The sequence below is a fragment of the Lynx canadensis genome, chromosome D1 (genome assembly GCF_007474595.2).
Source record: "Lynx canadensis isolate LIC74 chromosome D1, mLynCan4.pri.v2, whole genome shotgun sequence".
In the NCBI taxonomy this organism is placed as follows: Eukaryota; Metazoa; Chordata; class Mammalia; order Carnivora; family Felidae; genus Lynx; species Lynx canadensis.
In genome coordinates, this window is record NC_044312.2 from 97,862,657 (window position 1) to 97,869,211 (window position 6,555).

Genomic DNA, 6,555 nt, shown 5'->3' on the forward strand with positions numbered 1-6,555 from the left:
TGGGAGGACCAAGGACATGGGCCACCAGACTTCAACGCGATTGCTGCCGCGTCCTGCGGAAATAACCTTTAAGAGAGAAACCTGCCATTTGGACCAGCCGTTTCTCTGATGGTAAGGCTGTGATGGGCGTCTCTGTATTTGCAAAGAGCATAAATATTTGTCAGATGCTCTTGCTATTGGGCGTTCTTCTTCTCCCACATATACAATGGGGACAAAATAAAAGCCCATGATTCCATTAGATTTCTTATTTTAATAAGTAAGTGAAGAGTCCTTTGTCATTTAAATTCACATGGGAAGTACTGTACATATCTCTCAAGTCCTCATATACGGCACTGGGGTGGGTGGTCCGCGGACAATAATTTGGGAGACATCATGACCTTGGCTGTGCCTCAGGGGCAGAGCAGGGCCTTGGGTTGTTTTTTGTTGTCTCCCTACATGCCACCAACTTTCTAGTTACATATTCGCACACCACGCTGGGGAGCTGCCTGCATCTTTCTCCAGCCTTTTACAACCCGCCCCTAAGGAAACTCACCTGGGTTCAGGAGAGAATCAAGGACCAGATTCACCTCTCCCCACCCCCCCAACTGCCTGCTGCTACCACTGCCCTTGGCTCAATTCCGGGCATCTTACCACGCTGTCTATCCATAGCCACCTGCTGAACTCAGAGCCTGAACTAGCCCTGTCTCTGTGGGTCAGTCTCACTGTGGGACCTCAGGCAAAGTCATTTCTCCTCTCCAAGCCCTTTCCTTAGTCAACCCCACAGCGCTTTTTAAAAAGAAACATAGTATTTTATTTATAGTTAAATAACTACAATCACACAGTCATGAGACATGTGTATCTGTTGGACACTGCACAACTGCTTACCCCTCATTTCTTTTTTACAGCATAATTGAGGTATAATTGATATACAAAAAAACTTGCACGAATTTAATGGGCTCTGTTAAGGATTAAATGAATTAACACAAGTAAAGGGCAGTCGCTGCTACGAAGGGGCTCATGAATACTAGCTGTTACGACTATTGTTGTTATGATTATGAATCAGCGTTTCTCCAGCTTTCCCCCCATCCCTAGTATCGGCCTGAAGGATGGAAGTAATAGCAGCAAACATGCATTTTCTTGGAAGCCTTTATAGTTTTACCATAAAAAAGTTATGTGCTTTTGCATTCTTGTCCACCGTAGATTTTTATTGGCTCCGAAATAAAGTGTTTTGCATTGCACCAGAAGGAGAAACAAAAGTTGGCCCCAGGTTCCTTCTGTCATGGCTAGCCCGGCCCCCTAATTTGAAAAGCTCAGCTTTGCCTTGCACCTCGCTCCCTAACATTTTCCCTATGCTTTCTTAACCGTGATGTCCTTGAGGCTTCTCGGTGTCCTGGGGCCGCCGCTCAGGCGAACACGCCGCTATTTACAGAGTGTCTGGAGCTTAACGAGGTCAGTGTGGAGTCAGACTGCCAGGGTCAAATCTCAGCGGCTCCGCTTAAGAGCCATGACTAGGTGCTTACCTACCTTTAAGCCTCAGTTTCCTCATGTGTAGTATGGGGGGAGGATGGTTAATATGGGGGTTGTCATGTCGTAAGGAACAGATTAGGTAATCCTCTGTATGGTGAGCCTCATGCTAGATGTATTGTTAGGTGTGTGTGTGTGTGTGTGTGTGTGTGTGTGTGTGTTTCCAACTCAGTGCTTCTCAACTGGAACGATTTTGCCCTCCAGGGGACATTTGGCAGAGTCTGGGGACATTTTTGGTGGTTGCAGTTGGGAGGGGCGGGGAGAGTGGCTACTGTCATCTAATTGGTGGCAACGGGGCTGAACAGCCTACAATGCACAGGACAGCCCCCACTCTCCAACAGACTTCCTGTGCCCAAAATGTCGAAAGTGCCTAAGTTGAGGAACCCCGTCCCAGTTAGAATCTAAGCTCCATGTGGGCACGGACTGCTGCTTGTGCTCAACTGCTGTATCCCCACACCACAGCAGACAACTTGGTCCTCAATAAATACTCGTTGAATGAATGGGTGACAGTCAAGTTTCTCAGGGGGCGGAGTGTCTGTGGAGTTGGATGGACTCATGTTTGGGTGCAGACCTATTTCCCCGCCTGAGGAGTCTCCAAACTCCTGAGAAAGGATCCCAAGGCTGGGCGGGGGTGGAGGGCAGGGTGGAGCGGCCAGTAGATGGAAGGTTCTTTAGTCCACCTCAGGCATCCCATTCCAGAAAAGCAGTCAGAAGACACACACACAGTGGCCATCCTGAGCAGCGATTTCCCTCAGGGCTCATGGAAGCCTTCTGGGCTGCAGACCCCTAGGAGCCCTCAGCAGTTTTGGGTTGTCCTAGTGGGGGCTGGAGATGGTGCGAGGGTAGCTTTGCAAAACGCTCAGGGCAAATCCTCTGGAGTCTGCTGATTCTAGCAGTTCCCTGGTTCTTCTTTTTCTTTTCTTCTTCTTCTTTTTTTAATGTAGTGATTACTTCCTGCCCTGGAAAGTGCTACCTCCCTAGTATTTCTGCAATTTTAAAAGAAGAAAAGAATCCACATCAGCAAATTCCAGCAATCCCCTAACTCTGGCCTAGCATCCCTTTCGTGGATCCAAGCCAGCAGAGAGCCTGGGGTGCTCCCCCTCTCAACTTCTCCCTTTGACACGGACTGTTCCTTCTCACAGGGCAGTGAAACCCAGGACGCGGGGAGGGTGCAGGGCAGAGACCCGGGGTGCTGTCCTTGGAAAGCACCGCCATGAACCCCCTCGTGAGCCCACAGTGCAGCGACTGATGGAGAGGCCTTGGAAGTGGAGCCCAGAGCATGGTCCAGCCAAGCCATGGCTGACGGATTTCCATGTTGCTAATGGGGTCCCGCTCGGGCTTTCCCAGGGTGCAGGTCTGCGCTGGTCCTTACTTCCAGGCTCTGGGAAAGGCAAAGTAAGCTTTGCCATCAAGCTATGCACTCATTTAAAGAACTGTCAAGTGCTAAATTTCATTTTACTCGAATTTAACAAAAGGAAATGTATCTGAAGTTCAGAATATCTTCTTCTCTAGAAGATAGAGAAGCTCTTCTAGCTCTTCTAGCTCTTCTCTAGAAGATACTAACTTAAACTATTCTTTTATGGTGAAAAAATAGAGTGTGGAAAGTTTAGGAGATTAGAGTCATTATAGTTGTTGTGAGTTTAACATAAATTTTTGTTTTAATGTTTATTTACTTTTGATAAAGAGAGAGGCAGAGTGTGAGCCAGGGAGGGGCAGAGAGAGAAGAGAGGGAGACACTGAATCTGAAGCAGGCTCCAGGCTCTAACCTGTCAGCACAGAGCCCCACGCGGGGCTCGAACTCACGAACCGTGAGATCATGACCTGAGCCGAAGTCGGACGCTCAACCGACTGAGCCACCCAGGCGCCCCTATAGTTGTTTTTTAACACCATATTTTTATTTGGAGCAGCAGACTGGTGCCCTGCTAAGAAAGAGGAAGAAATTAATAACCCTTGATAATGTTCCCACCTTCCTTCCTCATCGCTGAATACTGTTATTATTTACTTTGTCCAAGTTTATAGCACTGACGTTGTGTTCTGGCGCCGCAAAGCCTTTTGTAACACAAGCCGTTGCTCTGCCTTTGTTCCCGCACACGGACGGACTACAGTCCCCAGCCTCCTCTGCGACCAGACGCGCCTGCGCTCTAGACGATGGTCCGGGAGCCGCAGAGCGGAGTGCCGCTGGCTGGCGTGGCCAGTGAAAGCCTCCGTGGGCCATCCTGTGTGCTCCTTCCTGTCCCGCTGGCTGGATGCGTGGGAACCCGGTACACGTGAGTACTGACCGGCCACAGGATGACAGACCCGTGGAGCCCTGACTCCCCGCTGAGAGGAGAGCTGCCTGCCAATCAGAAAACAACTATGTTGGCGTTAAATGACCCAGAAATAATGTTGCATCATGTTTGAGCCCTTATATATTTGGGGTGTGCTTGTTAAGGTAGTTAGCGTGACCTCAATCAGTATCTGTTTTTTCCCCTACAATTAAATGGGCGCCATAATCACTACAGTTTTTCCACTTCTGTGGGTTTTTTTTTTTTTAATGTTTAGTTTTATCCACAAGTAGACTGTTTCAGAAAAGCCCACAATAATAACGGCTAAGATCTACTGAGCTCTTGCTATGTGACAGACACGTCGCTAATTGCTCTGCGTGTATTAATCCATGTAATTTTTGCAACAATCCAAAATGCATTAATGTCATCCCCATTATACAGATGAGTAGGCTGAGGCACAGAGAGGTTATGTAAGATCACACAACTGAGAAGTTCCAAACTGGATTTTACAAGTTCAGACAGTCTGGCTCTGAGCTCGTTTGCCTCTGGTCTATATTAAACATCTCAGGGTTTTATATTCCTAAAGTTTTTAATTTTTTTCATGTTTATTTATTTATTTTGAGAGAGAGAGAGAGAGAGAGAGAGAGGCAGAGAAAGAATCTGAAGCAGGCTCCACACCGTCAGTGCAGAGCCAGACTTGGGGCTTGATCTCATCAACCCTGAGTTCATGACCTGAGCCAAATAAAGAGTCGGACGCTTAACCGACTCAGCCACCCAGGTGCCCCTATTCCTAAAGTTCATTGCCTTACTTCTTACTGTATACTGATTACTTGTCATATTCTCTTTGATGTGGCACCAAATTCTCGGGATATATACAATCTCTCCAATCCCTGCTTTTCCAGGTACCCGAGCTTCCTCTCATCCCTCTTGTAGTTCATGCACCACATTTTCTCCTTTCTTTGTTTAGTCCAAGAAAGAGGATGCAATTTGCTGGAGCACATCCTCTAAGTAACTTCCTCAGAAAAATGTGTGTGGGAGCCTCAAAGGTCAGAGTCCTGGTAAATCTGAAAATGTCTTTTTTTATTTTGTTTTTTTAACTTCTGACTTTATTAAACTCTGCTGATAACTTGGACTTGGAATTCCAGATCGAAAGTCATTTTCTCTCACAATTTTAAAGGCTTGCTCCATTTTATTCGTAGCGTTCAGGTTTTTGATGCTAGTCTGAGTTTCATTCCTTTTTGTTTGTTTCTCTCTAGAAGTTTTCCAGGGTGTACTCTTTTTACCTGGTGTTTGGAAATTTCACCACAACATGTGTGGGTCTCTTTCCACTCACTCTGCTGGCCATTCTAGGGGCACTTACAATCTAAATACTTGTGTCCTTAGCCCTGGGGAATGCTTTTATTCTCTTCACTTGTCCAGTTCTCCTTCTGGAACTCTTATCGGTCAGATGTTATACTTCTTCCATCAGTCTTTCATGTCTGTTATTTTTCTCGTATTTTCCATCTCTGTTTTTTGGTGGTATCTTCTGGGAGATTTTCTTGATCCAATGTACAGAATTTTCTCTCTTTTCTCCCTGAGGCCTTACTCATTTTTTTTTTAATTAAAAAAAATTTTTTTAATGTTTATTTAGTTTTGAGAGAGAGGGAGAGGAAGAGAGAGTGTGAGCAGGGCAGGGGCAGAGAGAGAGGGAGACACAGACTCCGAAGCGGGCTCCAGGCTCCGAGCTGTCAGCACAGAGCCCGACGCGGGGTTTGAACCCACGAACCTCGAGATTATGACCCGAGCCAAAGTCGGACGCTTAACCGACTGAACCACCCAGGTGCCCCAGGGCTTACTCGTTTTTTAGGATGAAGCAACTCTTGAGGAGCTATATACATAACTTATTGATGGGTGAACCTGGTCTCACTGTCCTAGATCAAGGACTTTCGGCAAATCCCTCCACCGTTTACAACCCAGTCTCCTCATCTGTAAAATGAGGGTGATGAGTTCCTCAAGGGTACCGATGAGGGGCTGAGGGTGATGACCCCATGAAACACTGTAAAATCCCATAAAATGTAAGCAATCGTAAGGATTCATCCTTTTATTTGAACCTTGTGGTGGGGTAGGGGTTTCTTTTTCTTTTCGAAGCAAAAGCATCGCGTGATCTTTGTTTCTTTGGGAAACAAAAACGAACCGAACCTAACTAAACCGACTCGAGCCTTCCGGCTCCCACGGGAAGGAGGAAGGCTTAGCTTCAGAGAACTTGGCAGAGGTGTTTTTTCTAGGTGGGAGGTAGAACACATGACTTTCTTGCTTAGCGTTTGTCTAGTGCTTCAGACCCGTGAAGGGCCATGGAGTTTCTGAGATTAATCGCTATTGATGCTTAGTGAACCATAAAACCCCAATTTCCTGCCTGCACCCCCAGCCATGAAATGACTTTTACTGCAACCTATAAACAACCCTTGGTCACCAGACACCCTCCCCCCCATGCCTGTGGGCTGGTTAATGAGCATAAAGCCAGGGCCTCCAGGAGGGCATTTCCCTCCCCTCCATCCTCCCTCAGGGCTCCTCTGACTTGCTCCCAGGTTGTGGAGTAGGAGGGGAGCTCCAACTGGATGCAGGCCGCCATGCTGACCAGAAGTCTCTCTAATCACTTCCCCATGGGCAGGCCAGAGTGGGGTTTTTTCTTTCTTGGCTTGGCTTGGCTTGGATTTCTTTCTTCCTTCCTTCCTTTCTCTTCCTTCCTTCCTTTCTCTGTCTTCCTTCCTTCCTTCCTTCCTCTCTCTCTTTTCCTTCCATCCTTTCCTTC

At 47.2% G+C, this 6,555-nt stretch overlaps 1 long non-coding RNA gene across 1 annotated transcript in view; it reads left to right on the forward strand.

The window, feature by feature from the left end:
• The first annotated feature begins 3,677 nt into the window (after nt 1–3,677).
• The window catches only part of LOC115524898, a 22,400-nt gene continuing 19,522 nt past the window's right edge, over nt 3,678–6,555 (forward strand). Inside the window, exon 1 of the long non-coding RNA XR_003972262.1 lies at nt 3,678–3,770. This is a non-coding gene — a long non-coding RNA (uncharacterized LOC115524898). The remainder of the gene's footprint in view (nt 3,771–6,555) is intronic.